The sequence below is a fragment of the Drosophila tropicalis genome, unplaced genomic scaffold (assembly GCF_018151085.1).
Source record: "Drosophila tropicalis isolate 14030-0801.00 unplaced genomic scaffold, ASM1815108v1 contig_658, whole genome shotgun sequence".
In the NCBI taxonomy this organism is placed as follows: Eukaryota; Metazoa; Arthropoda; class Insecta; order Diptera; family Drosophilidae; genus Drosophila; species Drosophila tropicalis.
In genome coordinates, this window is record NW_027173139.1 from 328,112 (window position 1) to 342,463 (window position 14,352).

Consider the following 14,352-nt stretch of genomic DNA (forward strand, 5'->3'; position numbering starts at 1 on the left):
ACGAGCTGACGACAGGCCACGGGTAGTCTTGAGCAACGTATACTGACAAATGTGTGTGTGTTGCTGTGTGGTGTGTGTGCACACAAAAATTATTCAAGAGCCTCGCACGAGCTATCATTGGAATTTGGTTTTTACTCTTGTTGTTGAAAATTGTGTTGTAGACTGAGTTGCATCGGGTGAGCATTGGAACATTGCCTGGTCATTATATACATAAATAAACATAATAATTGTATACGTATAATGCATTTTGCGCTATAGTTAAATATAATTCAAATAAATATATAAAAGTTGACAAGAAAACAAATTGCGTAAAGGATTAATGGCCACTAGTCAGTTTTCGTACATGGACGTTTCCAAAGTCAAGGTGATAAATCATATCGCTTAATAAAAAAGCAAAATATTATTGTCTTATTTCAGATGAACGCTCAGCGTCCCTTCTATCGCTTTTCCAACTCTTAAGATTAATAGCATAAAGATAAAATATTTAAACAGAAACAAACAAAAACAAAAAAAAATTTTTCTATATTATCAAATCGCGGAATTGGCTATAATATTTGTAGGAATTATTTATGGGATTGTACTTTTGAATATTCCTTATTGAAAAGTGGACTGAAAACGTTTCAACGCATATTCTCCATAATTCAAAATATAAATTTCTAACTATATTGTGCGGCGATTTTCTTTGATGTTTCTCTCTTTCTATATGTAAAAACGTAGTCCTTTCTATCTTTATAAGCCGTTATCAGCTATTCTTCATGAAGTTTCAAGACTCAATGTGCCGTAACATATGAAATCAAGTTGGATTAAGCAATCTTCTTTTAGATCATACTAAAGGGAAACTAATTTGTTATCTGTGCTACTGATAAATTTACTATTCCAATTGGATGATTAAGTAAATTTTCAAATCCATTCTGGTTTGATATATCATTCACATTTTTTCAGTTCTCTTATGCACTTGTTTTAAGAGAATTCTTTTGATTTCATTTTATTTTCTTTGTTTATAGCAATTTCGTTGAGCAAATAGATATCTATTTTTCGATAAACAAATTGAGAACATTTTTGTTTAAATTTAGGGCATGCGTTTATAAACAAAATGCAAAAGCAGCAGATTTGTATATTTAATACAGTGGGTGGAGGTAGAATACAGTAGCTTGACTGCCAGAGGGGATAAAGTGTCAGAGTGGGTGAGAGGCGGGAAGGCAGAACGATGTGGCACGATGGACATATTACTTATAGTAGTGTTGAACAGCGATCCAACCAAATGATAGACAAGTTATTGGATTCACCAGCAGCAGCTCTGTCGCTAGCAAAGGAAGTCGCTATGGATTATTGGATGTTGTATGCATGCAGATGCTTTTTATCGCTAAGCTAAAGGGTAAAGCACAACAGTGGCTGTACAACAGTGCGACACGTATTCTCGAGCCGGTCGATCAGCTGTTTGACCAACTTTACTTGGCATTTGGAAATAAAACATCGAAAGCTGAGGCTAGAAGCAAATTTCAGAATCGCAAGTGGCTAGCCAGCGAGAATTTTGGTTCTTATTTTGATGAAAAGATGAGGCTGGCTGATGACATCAACATCGATATGGAGGAGCTGTTGGAGTGCATCATTGACGGGATATCATCCAAAAGTTTGCGCGATCAAGCACGTATCCAGTGTTTTTCGGATTCAAGGCAAATCCTTCAGGCGTTTTCATCAGTGCGTCTACCGGAGTTAAAGAAACATCCTATTCCAACACAATCGGGCAGAGAGTCTTATAACAGCGTCAATAAGGATGTGCGTTGCGTGAATTGCAATTCCAAGGGTCATCTAGCATTTGATTGTCATAAACCGAAAAGGGAGCGAGGATCTTGCTACGCTTGTGGTGCTTTTGGCCATTTTGTTGCCCAATGTCCGGAGAGGATGAGTGCGACTGGAAACCAATATGTAAGAATATTCAATATATATTTTTGTCAAAAATCTAGATCTCCATTAATTGCAGCGTGCCTCCTAGACTCTGTAGCGAGAGTCATGCTACAGAGGTTGTGTCTCGAGGTTTCAGATCGAGCACAGGGCAATCTTACAGTCGATTGCCTTGACAGCATTAATGACGTCAACATCCACAGTGGCAACGCTCTAAAAGACAGCAAATGCAGTGGCAACGCTGGAAATATCAACGACCACATTGCCACCGCCAAATATAGTAGTGTTGAACAGCGATTCAACCAAATGATAGACAAGTTATTGGATTCACCAGCAGCAGCTCTGTCGCTAGCAAAGGAAGTCGCTATGGATTATAATGGGGACACTTGTGGTCGCGCTTGGATTTCTCAGATGCAAAATATTTCGCAAATATATAACTTGGATGTTGTATGCATGCGGATGCTTTTTATCGCTAAGCTAAAGGGTAAAGCACAACAGTGGCTGCACAACAGTGCGACACGTATTCTCGAGCCGGTCGATCAGCTGGTTGACCAACTTTACTTGGCATTTGGAAATAAAACATCGAAAGCTGAGGCTAGAAGCAAATTTCAGAATCGCAAGTGGCTAGCCAGCGAGAATTTTGGTTCTTATTTTGATGAAAAGATGAGGCTGACTGATGACATCAACATCGATATAGAGGAGCGGTTGGAGTGCATCATTGACGGGATATCATCCAAAAGTTTGCGCGATCAAGCACGTATCCAGTGTTTTTCGGATCCAAGGCAAATCCTTCAGGCGTTTTCATCAGTGCGTCTACCGGAGTTAAAGAAACATCCTATTCCAACACAATCGGGCAGAGAGTCTTATAACAGCGTCAATAAGGATGTGCGTTGCGTGAATTGCAATTCCAAGGGTCATCTAGCAATTGATTGTCATAAACCGAAAAGGGAGCGAGGATCTTGCTACGCTTGTGGTGCCTTTGGCCATTTTGTTGCCCAATGTCCGGAGAGGAAGAGTGCGACTGGCAACCAATATGTAAGAATATTCAATATATATTTTTTTGTCAAAAATCTAGATCTCCATTAATTGCAGCGTGCCTCCTAGACTCTGGAAGCTCTATTTCTTTTGTTAAAAAACGTCATATATCAAATCACCTAACACTGGAGCCAGTATTGAAAGAATATTTCGGTTTAAATCAAAGCCAATTAAACATATTTGAAAAAACCTTATGTTATGTATTGAAAGGATCAATAAAATGTTATTTTTATTTAAATGTAGTACCGAATGAGTCTATGAGTCACGATGTAGTTCTTGGAAGAGTCTTTTTAGCGGCATGTAATTTGAAATTTAATCTAAGCGCACTGAAATTGGTTACAGTACAAAAAGTGGAGACTGAAAACAGAGAAGATACAAATAATTCTAACTTAAAATATAGTAAACAGTTAGATGAGACAGTTACAAAACAGTTAGATGAGACAGTTACAAAACAGTTAGATGAGACAGTTACAAAACAGTTAAAACAATCAGTATACAATTAGATGAAACATTTAGTAAACAAGTAGATAAAATAGTAAGTAAACAGTTAGATGAAACAGTTTGTATAGAATTAAATAAAACAGATAACACAGAGTTAGAGGAAAAAGATAGGATACAGTCTGATAGGACGTTAAATGAACAGAGACACGAAATACTTACTATTCAATCAAATAAAAAATTTATTGAGGAAGAATTAGAAAAATATTAATTACACTGAAGACACAGTTGAAGATTTTAATTGGGACGAAAAACTGAATTATGATACCAAATGTAAACTAAGACAAATAATTAAAATTTATTCCTTAAATGCGACAATCCCAGAAGAGCCAATGACTAGATGTGAAATCAAATTAAATTTAGAAAAATCGAAACCCATTAGTTGTTCTCCCAGACGTCTTTCATATACAGAAAAAGATTTTTTTTTTTATATTTGTTGAATCTACTCTTAAATTAGAGCCTAACAACAAGTTTGAGATATTTTTCTTAATCTAGTATTTAAGATAAATCCTGGGGATATTGCAGGCGGCCCGAATCACTTGTTATTGGGTTGGTCTGTCATTTCTTTTAAGACGAGTTCTATTATTAGCTCGCGTAAGGGAATTGGCAAGAACATTTGGGTGTGCATCCAGTTTCGCAGAATACTTTAGTTGTTGACTGCCTATTTCAGATTTTACGCTAGGTATATTTAGATCATTTTGAATGTTGTCGTTCCGTATATACCACGGGGCCCCCGTGATTGATCTTAAAATTTTCGACTGCGCTCTTTGTATAATATCGACATTGCTGGTACTTGCCTTCCCCCATCGGGATAGATGGGTTTTAGTACGGAGTTGTATAGGAGGACTTTATATTCCAGACGTAGAGGGGAACGAGCATTGATGATCCAATGTAGGCTACTTGCTTTCAGTTTAAGCTGTGACTTTTTTGCTTCGATGTGCTTGCGCCAAGTTAGTCTTCTGTCTAGGTGGATGCCAAGGTAAGTGACATCCACGGCTTGAGGAACTGGTACGTTGTTTAGCATTAGAGCTGGACAGTTTCTTCTGTTAAGCGTAAATGTAACATGTTTGCATTTCTGCTCGTTGACCCGGATACGCCAGGTTGCTAGCCATTCCTCTACCACCTTGAGGTGTTCCTCTAATTTTGCAGAGGCTTGTATTGGGCATTTGGATCTGCTGAGGATTGCCGTGTCATCGGCAAAAGTGGACGTTGTAAGTCCTAAACTCGTTGGTAAGTCTGCAGTGTACAGTAGGTAGAGCAATGGGCCGAGTACACTGCCTTGCGGTACACCAGCTTTGATTTCAAAATCAGCCGAGACGGAGCCATTACATCTTACAGCGAATTGCCTATTGTAAAGGTAAGATTCCATGAGTTTGTGGGTGTACTGTGGCAGTTTTTGCCGGATTTTGAACATCAGACCCTCCAGCCAAACTCTATCGAAAGCCTGGGCAACGTCGAGAAAGACAGCCGCACAGTATTCTTTTAGTTCGAATGCTGTTCGTATTTCGGATGTTATGCGATTGACTTGTTCAATTGTACCATGTTTTTCGCGGAAGCCGAACTGGTGTGAAGGGTTTGTGTTCTCCGATGCCAGAAATGAGTTTAGTCGGATCTGCAGGACCTTTTCAAAAAGCTTCGAAAGACATGGCAGCAAACTAATTGGCCTATAGGATGATGGCTGGGTTTTGTCCTTTCCCACTTTAGGAATCATGATGATAGTGGACCTTTTCCATGTTTTTGGGAAGTAGCCAATTCTTATTATAGCGTTGAACAGTTTGCAGATGTATTGTATGATAATGATAGGGAGTTCCAGGATCATTTTCGGTGTGATTAGGTCATGGCCAGGGGCTTTTTTTGGCTTTATGTGGTTTTTAATAACTGCAGTGATCTCGTCCGATTGGAGTTCCGAGTACTCACTATCCGTTAGTGTGCTCGAAGGGGGAAGTACAGATGAGTTTGATGTTGGATTTGGCTGGAAAACCATTTTAAGATGTGTGGCAAATACGGATGCCCTCTCTTCGTCACTGCGGGCCCATCCACCGGTTGGACTCCTTATCGGTGAAATTGTCTCTGCAGGAGCGCTTAAAGTTGGGTGGGCTTTCCACTGAGGATGTTTAGTGCTGGTTGGGCTGAGCTTTTCTATGTATTTTTTTTGAGCCCAGCATTCGCCTTGGAGAGGTTGCGATTAGCATGCCTTAGGCGAAGTTTTGCTGCTGGTGAGCGAGTAATCTGCCATTCTCTTCTTAGACGTCGTTTTTCCGTTACTAATTGTTCTATCCGCCGGTTCGTAGGCCTGTCAACAGGTTTAGTGTAAGAAGAGGCAGGTGGAGTAGATACTTTCTGCAGCTGCCATCATAGACTCAAGTGCAGAGACGCACATATCAATGTCCTCTGCAGCATCCAGTTTCGGCGAACAGTCAATGTGGGCACTCATGTACATTTTAAATTTAAGCCAATTTGTTTTGTTCTTTGTAAGCCTATATGGGCGATCAAGTACTTAAGGTCTTGTTAATAGTGTGAATAGTACTGGATGAATCGGATCGGAAGTTAAGTCTAGCAGTGTATCCGCAGTGATCCGATTACGTGGAATCCTCTTGGTTACTGCGAAATCAATCAAGTCAGGCACTTTCTGTGGATCTGTGGGCCAATAAGTAGGCCTACCCGGTGAGACGCAATCCATCTTATTGAGAGGGTTGACTAGTTATACAACTGCTTGCCTTTAGGATTTACCAGGCGAGATCCCCAGTGCGTATGTTTGGCATTATAGTCTCCTGCTGCAATGAAGCGATCTCCGATTGTGTTAAAGAAATCGGTAAATTTCTTTTCAGAGATTGAGAAGCGTGGTGGGCAGTACAGGGCAACCAATGTAGTGTTGCCGCAGCTGGTTTGGACGGTTATAGCAGTTGCTTGTAGGTGCTGTGTTTCAAATCTGTTGAGGAACGAGTGTTTTATACGGTTTTTGATTAGGATACCAGTCCCGCCATGAGCTTTTCCGTCTGGATGGTTTGTTGCATAGAAGGAATATTTTGGTATTTGAAAATTATTTTTTGATGTTAAATGTGTTTCCGAAATCAGCAAAACGTCGATTTCACTTGAGTCTAGGAATAGTTGCAGTTCATTTTTGTGCTTGGAGATGCCGTTAGCATTCCAAAGACATAGACGTAGGGAAGCCATTATTTATTCTCGATAAGCTTCTGGATAAGCAGGTTTTGATTCCGCATCAGTTCTTGCATACAGTTTTGCATGAACGTCATAAAAGTGGTCATGTTTTGATTGAGTGAGATCAATAGGGCTTCTAAGCCACTTGGAGTTTGCTGGCCAAGCTCTGGTGCGCTAGGTTGCGGATTCTGTAGATGGTGGAGTGACGGGGTCTCTTTTGCGGGCTCCGTCTGTCCAGTTCGGAGCACACTAGCGAAGGATACACTAGGACTGTATGTAGCAGGCATGTTAGATGATCTAACAGCCTTGGCGAAGAATACCTCCGGTGTAGTTTTAGAGGCGTTGACGGTGATTTTTGGTCCAGCTGGGGGTTTGCGCCCGTTTAGGTGAGAAAAAGATCAATTGCAAATATTATTAGATGATTATTTAAAAAAAGGAATTATACAGCCGAGTGAGTCGGAGTACGTGTCACCAATCGTTTTAGTAAAAAAGAAAACAGGAGATATTCGCTTGTGTATTGATTTTAGAAAACTAAATAAAGTTAATTAAAGACAATTATCCATTACCTACTTGACAAATTAGTAAATAAAACGGTGTTCACAAAATTAGATCTTAAAAATGGATACTTTCATGTGTATGTAAACGAGGAATCTAATAAGTACACCTCGTTTGTCACTCCATTAGGGCAATACGAATTTTTAAGAATGCCCATGGGATTAAAAAATTCGCCAGCTGTGTTTAAACGCTTTATAAATAAGATATTTAGTGATATGATTAAAGACAACAAGTTAGTTGTGTATATGGACGATATCATGGTCGCCAGCAAGGATATAAATGAACACTTAGAAACTCTAAAGGAAGTTTTTATAAGATTAGCTAAGAATAAATTGGAGCTACGTTTGGACAAATGTGAATTTATGAAGTCCTGTGTCAAATATTTAGGTTATCAAATATCAGGTGAAGGTATAAAAACAGATGATAAAGGGATGGAAGCGATAAAAAATTTTCCAATACCTGAAAAGGCACAGGCTGTTCAAAGTTTTCTTGGGTTATGCTCGTACTTTCGTAGATTTATTAAAGATTTTTCTATTTTAGCGAAACCGTTATATGATCTTTTGAAAAAAGAAAAAGAATTTGTGTTTCAAGAAAAAGAGTTAAATTGTTTTTTACTGCTCAAAGAAAAACTTATAAATGCACCGGTGTTAGCAATTTACGATTACAAGGATGAGGTTGAATTGCATTGCGATGCCAGTGCTTTAGGATTCGGAGCAGTGTTACTTCAGAAAAAATCAGACAAATTATTGCATCCTATATCCTATTTTTCAAAACGAACAACCGGAGCAGAAGAAAAGTATCATAGCTTTGAGTTAGAAACTCTTGCAATCATTTATGCCTTACGCATTTTTCTTATTTACCTTCAAGGTAAACGCTTTAAGATTATGACAGATTGTAATTCTTTGATACTGACTGTTTAAGAATAAACATCGTGTTTATCTGAAATGGCTTCACCAAATCAGATGCACTAAAGAAAACATAATACAACTGTACTTTTGTCACAAACAAGTAATCTAGCATATGACTAGAATTACAATCAGCCACACACATTGTAGAAAAACACTTGTAATTCTAAACTAACCCAAAAGATCACAAAATAATAATAATTTTCAACCCCCGAAATCTTGGGTTTGAGTCTCATTAGAATAAGATATTTTAGGAACAATTGTTACCTCCTAGAGCCTAAGATTTCCTATATAAACTCCATACTTTTGTTAATAAAATCAGTTCATATTTTGAATTCAACGAATGAAGATTGGGTTATTCTTCTCCTCCGGAATCCCTATTCACTGACATTAAACAAAGTTGAACTTAACCCTAGAATTGCTAGATGGGTGTTAGAGCTTCAAAACTATGATTATGAATTGATTTATAGGCCCGGAAACAAAATAGGCATGTAGATGCTTTGAGCAGATGTACAAATGTTATGGTAGTTGAAACAACAAGTTTTGAAGATAACCTAATAATTTGCCAATCAAAGGATCCTAAAATTCAAAACTTAAGGAAATTATTAGAGAAGGCTGAACACAAATTGTATGAGATGAGAAATGGAGTGATTTATAGAAAAGCAAATGATGGTAGACTTCTCTTTTATGTTCCAGAAAATATGGAAGATCATGTGTTGTATAGGTATCACAATGAAATAGGACATATAGGGAGAGACAAAATGATTAATTTAATTAATAAAAGTTACTGGTTCGCAAAACTCAAAGACAAATGTACTAGTCATATTGAAAACTGTCTTAAATGTGTTGCCTATTCTCCAAGATCTGGAAAAGAACAAGGTTTCTTGCATTGTGTACCTAAAGGCAATAGACCATTTGAATTGATTCACATTGATCATTATGGGCCAGTGAGTAGATGGGTTTACGAAATTCGTACGATTATATACGACGAAAACAACCAGTACTAAAGAAGTTTTGTCAAGTCTTAAAGATTATCTTAGAACATATAGTAAACCAAAGTGTATTATTTCTGATAGACGTTGTTGTTTTACTTCAAGTGAGTTCGAGGAGTTTATAGAAAACTATACCATTAAACATATTAAAATCGCGACCGGATCTCCCCAAGCAAACGGACAGGTAGAAAGAATTAACAGAAGTCTAGCCCCGATGATTGCAAAATTAGTTGAACCTGAGAAAGGATTGCATTGGGATTTAGTGGTAGAACACGTGGAGTATGCAATGAAAAATACACAGCATCGAAGTGTAAAACAATTGATAAGTGTTCTGTTGTTTGGAACGTCACAAAGGGGGCAAATAGTAGATGAATTAAAAGAGAAACTAGAATTGATAAATCAAGACTTAGGCTCAAAATAATGCTCAGTCCTACAACAAAACTTATTATGATAAAAGCAAACGAAAGCCAAAAGAATTTAAACAAAGAGACTATATTATGGTAAAAAATTTTGATAGCACAGTTGGTACGTCAAGGAAACTAATTCCAAAGAATAAAGGACCTTACCGAATAGAAAAGGTTACATATATGAAATAACCCTATTGTATAAGCGATAACCTGTATTATGAAGCGATTAAGCTATATCGATATCAACGCTGTGATATCGATGACCTTTAAAGAGACAACGCTGATACCTTCTTCCTATCTGAAAAGCTTGCAGCGACCAGACGTGCATTTTAGAAAAACCACAAAATATTAAGCCATCCGTTGTGAATTGATATTAAATCTGCGAAAATAATAAACGATTATAACTCTTACATATGTTATGTTTCTGTCGGTTGTCTGCGTGCGAAACTAGTTTGTTGAAGCGGACTGGAGGCGGAGGCTAACTGTTGTCGACCTTTCAGATGGCATGACAAATTATGCATAAGCAGACCATGTCTCAGTTTCGGTTTCACAAAAATTTTACACAATTAACGACGAGCAAATTTATGTGGATATATTTAGCTCTCTGGAGTTTAGAGGGAAATTACAATTAAGAATTATGACGATTGACCATGACCCTTGGGACATTCTGGAATTTGGTTAATTCGTTCTAATAGTGTACAACGGAGTAACAGCATCGCTGGGTTGTTGCTTCAGCATAAAGATCTTAAACACACGCCCAAGCCATGTGCTAATGATCTAAACACAAACTCACCCTCACATCCGTGTACATCAGAATCACACATAGAAAAGGGACAGACAGATATAGTTACTTTTGAATAGTGGGGAAGCCTGATTCTTATAGCGCCCCCCGCTTAGGACATTCTGGCGGCTCCTTGTAGCACCAATCGCTCAGAGAATCCATGAATAGTAGGCCGCTGACCAGTCCAAAACCAGCAATATAGCACGAGTACATCCACTCACTTGGCATTTCGGTGTCATCGCCTCCTGTGTCGGAGAAATGGGGGGATCCACAGAAGTTTTCACTATGGCTCTGGGTTACTCCTGGGAGTAAGGGGACCGAGGAGCTAGCTTGTTTATTTTGAACTGGCGATTTCTCTGGTCTCTTGATCTGGATGCTGCAGCCCTGCTGCTTATTTCGCATGGCTGCCTGATACTGCTGCCAATTCTTGTTGACATTGACGAAGGAATAGCTGGTGTCCACCGCGTCATACTGTGATACTGTGAACGCAGCGGCTCCTTGTGCAATACCTGATACGCCACGCATACCCTCACAAACTTCTCCGGGTTTCCAGTTTTTGTATTAGCGTCTGAATGATATTTCTTCGATAACTCAATAAAGGCCCGTTTGATCTCCTGGTTATCGGAATTTCTCGGTATATTCAGGATATCATAGTAGTTCTCCTTGTAGCATGCCCCTTGATGCATATGGGCGAGCCTGGCTAGATAAAAGGCTAGGCATCGGGCAACAAATATTTCGATAAGCATCTTTTCCTGTCTCTCGTTCGTCCCACGTAGCTCTGCTTTGTAGTCCTTTTCGATGTTTAATAGCCTTACTGCCAAATTCCTTTGGAAATTCTCCACCTGCACTATCCAATATCGAAACTTATCGCCAACCTTAAAGTTGTTGCAACTGCCAATGGTTGATCACACCGCCACTAACGCAGTTCACTCCTAGAACTCAACGCTAGTCTCTGTCGTTCTCCGCCACAGCTAACGCAGTTCACTCGTAGAACTCAACGCTAGTTTCTGTTTTTTCTCCGCCACCACTAACGCAGTTCACTCCTAGAACTCAACGCTAGTCTCTGTTGTTCTCCGCCACCGCTAACGCAGTTCGCTCCTAGAACTCAACGCTATTCTCTGGAAAATTCCAAATTCCGTTTTCTCCAACCCTGGCTAACCACTGTACACTCCTTCAGCAGCTAACTCAGCTTCTGTCCACCGCCACCACTAACGCAGTTCACTCCTAGAACTCAACGCTAGTCTCTGTAGAATTCAAGCTTCGATGCCTCCAGCCCTGGCTAACCGCTGTACACTTCTCCAGCAGTTAACACAGCCTCGAAACGTTTTTGCCACCACCACTGGTAAATTACTGTACACTTCTCCAGCAATTTACACAGCCTCTAAACGTTTTTGCACCAACACTGGTAAATTACTGTACACTTCTCCAGAAATTTACACAGCCTCCGTTGTAGCCGCCTTGTATCGATTTCGCAACCTTGAATCAATCTTGCAACCGGAATCGTCACAATCTCTCTAGCGCCGTACACTTCTCCAGCGCTCTCTATTGTGCACTTCGATCCGTTCCTGCCTTGCCTTTTGATTGCTGGTGTATCCCAATGGCACCTTCTTCGGCCAAACTTCTCACGATTGTTCTGTCATGTGTCGAATTTTCAAGTTTATTGTCGCTCGCCGATACCGCGCTTTTACTGCAGCTATCTCGCTTCCACTCACTGAAACGACGGTTTTCTCGAGGCAGCGTCACTTGCTGTCTCCTTCCTTCTCAGAATTTCACAAGTTTTAACGAAATTGTTTCACTTTTAATCTGCCATCCCGGGTGAGCCCCCAATTTGTGGTATTTTATTTATATTCCGGTTTCGGTTATTGGCAATGATGTTAGTGTTACAATTAATTTCTTATGGCTTAAACAGAAATATCAAACTGACTGCAGGTCTGTCCCGAAACGTGTGATCGCTGTCGTTGTAAACTTTCAAGACTTGTGTGTGACCGTCTTTCATTATTTTATGAGACTTAGCACTACAAACTGACTTTAGAAACGATGACCGCTTCTGGTTCTTTTGTGTATCGGTGCCTCATCACCGTTTCCTACATATATATGCGTGTTTGTTTTTTTTATATCTGCCATTTTTTTATTATGTTTACTAATGTGTCAGTTTTCTTTCCCTGCTAGAGTCCTACAACAATTAACTCGGATATTGATTAATTGTTCTTTGTAAAGTGTTGTTTAGAACATGTTCTACTACATCCCAATGTAAATTTTTTTCTGTATCTATCAATTTTGCTATCATTGATGCTAAACTCCGGTGAATTCTTTCAACTTGTCCGCTTGCTTGAGGTGAACCAGTTGCTACCTTAACATGTCTTATTCCATTTTCATTCACAAAATCTTCTGAATGCTTGGCCTAAGCTCCGCGGAAGTTTCGAAGCAGCCTACCCAACGAGATGGCAATGAATAGATCTAAAATTAGAATTGACTATGAAAACTAGATACTCTCATCGAAATCCAACAATAATTTGGCTATACCCTGACATTTGGAAGAATTTAAACGAAACTTGGCCAAAATATAAGTTGTCAAGGTTTTAATGAAAAGTAAAAGATCATTTCAATAAGAAAAATGATATATGAATTTTTAAAATCGGTCAAAAAATTACCAACATACAGAGTCACAAAGATAAGGATCGATTAATCTCTAAGGTTTAGAAAATGTCTTCAAATTTGGTTTGAAGCTTTGATTGGGTCCTTTCACAAATCGTTTAAAAAGTCAATTGAAAAGCAAGTAATAAGTTCTCGTGAAATTCTCAAGTTTATCTCTCAGGAGACATCCTTTCTAGTCATTTGTAGAGTATCATAGAATTGAAAACAAAAAACTTGCTAGAGTATCATAGATAGAATTGAAAACAAAAAACTTGCTAGATTTCATAACTCTTAATTATCTGAACTGAAAGCAAACTAGAGAAGATACATAGACGATTCACTTCTGTTCCGTTCTGATCTGTTATGTTATGTTTCTGTCGGTTTTCTGCGTGCGAAACTAGTTTGTTGAAGCGGACTGGAGACAGACCCCTTGTGAGGCGGAGGCTATCTGTGGCCGACTTGTCAGATGGCATGACAAATTATGCATAAGCAGACCATGTCTCAGTTTCGGTTTCACAAAAATTTTACACAATTAACGACGAGCAAATTTATGTAGATATATTTAGCTCTCTGGAGTTTAGAGGGAAATTACAATTAAGAATTATGACGAATGACCATGACCCTTGGGACATTCTGGAATTTGGTTAATTCGTCCTGATAGTGGACAACGGAGTAACAGCATCGCCGGGTGGTTGCTTCCGCATAAAGATCTTAAACACACGCCCATGCTAATGATCTAAACACAAACTCACCCTCACATCCGTGTACATCAGAATCACACATAGAAAAGGGATAGACAGATGTAGTTACTTTTGAATAGTGGGGAAGCCTGATTCTTATAGCGCCCCCGGCTTAGGACATTCTGGCGGCTCCTTGTAGCACCAATCGCTCAGAGAATCCATGAATAGTAGGCCGCTGACCAGTCCAAAACCAGCAATATAGCACGAGTACATCCACTCACTTGGCATTTCGGTGTCATCGCCTCCTGTGTCGGAGAAATGGGGGATCCACAGAAGTTTTCACTATGGCTCTGGGTTACTCCTGGGAGTAAGGGGACCGAGGAGCTAGCTTGTTTATTTTGAACTGGCGATTTCTCTGGTCTCTTGATCTGGATGCTGCAGCCCTGCTGCTTATTTCGCATGGCTGCCTGATACTGCTGCCAATTCTTGTTGACATTGACGATGGAATAGCTGGTGTCCACCGCGTCATACTGTGATACTGTGAACGCAGCGGCTCCTTGTGCAATACCTGATACGCCACGCATACCCTCACAAACTTCTCCGGGTTTCCAGTTTTTGTATTAGCGTCTGAATGATATTTCTTCGATAACTCAATAAAGGCCCGTTTGATCTCCTGGTTATCGGAATTTCTCGGTATATTCAGGATATCATAGTAGTTCTCCTTGTAGCATGCCCCTTGATGCATATGGGCGAGCCTGGCTAGATAAAAGGCTAGGCATCGGGCAACAAATATTTCGATAAGCA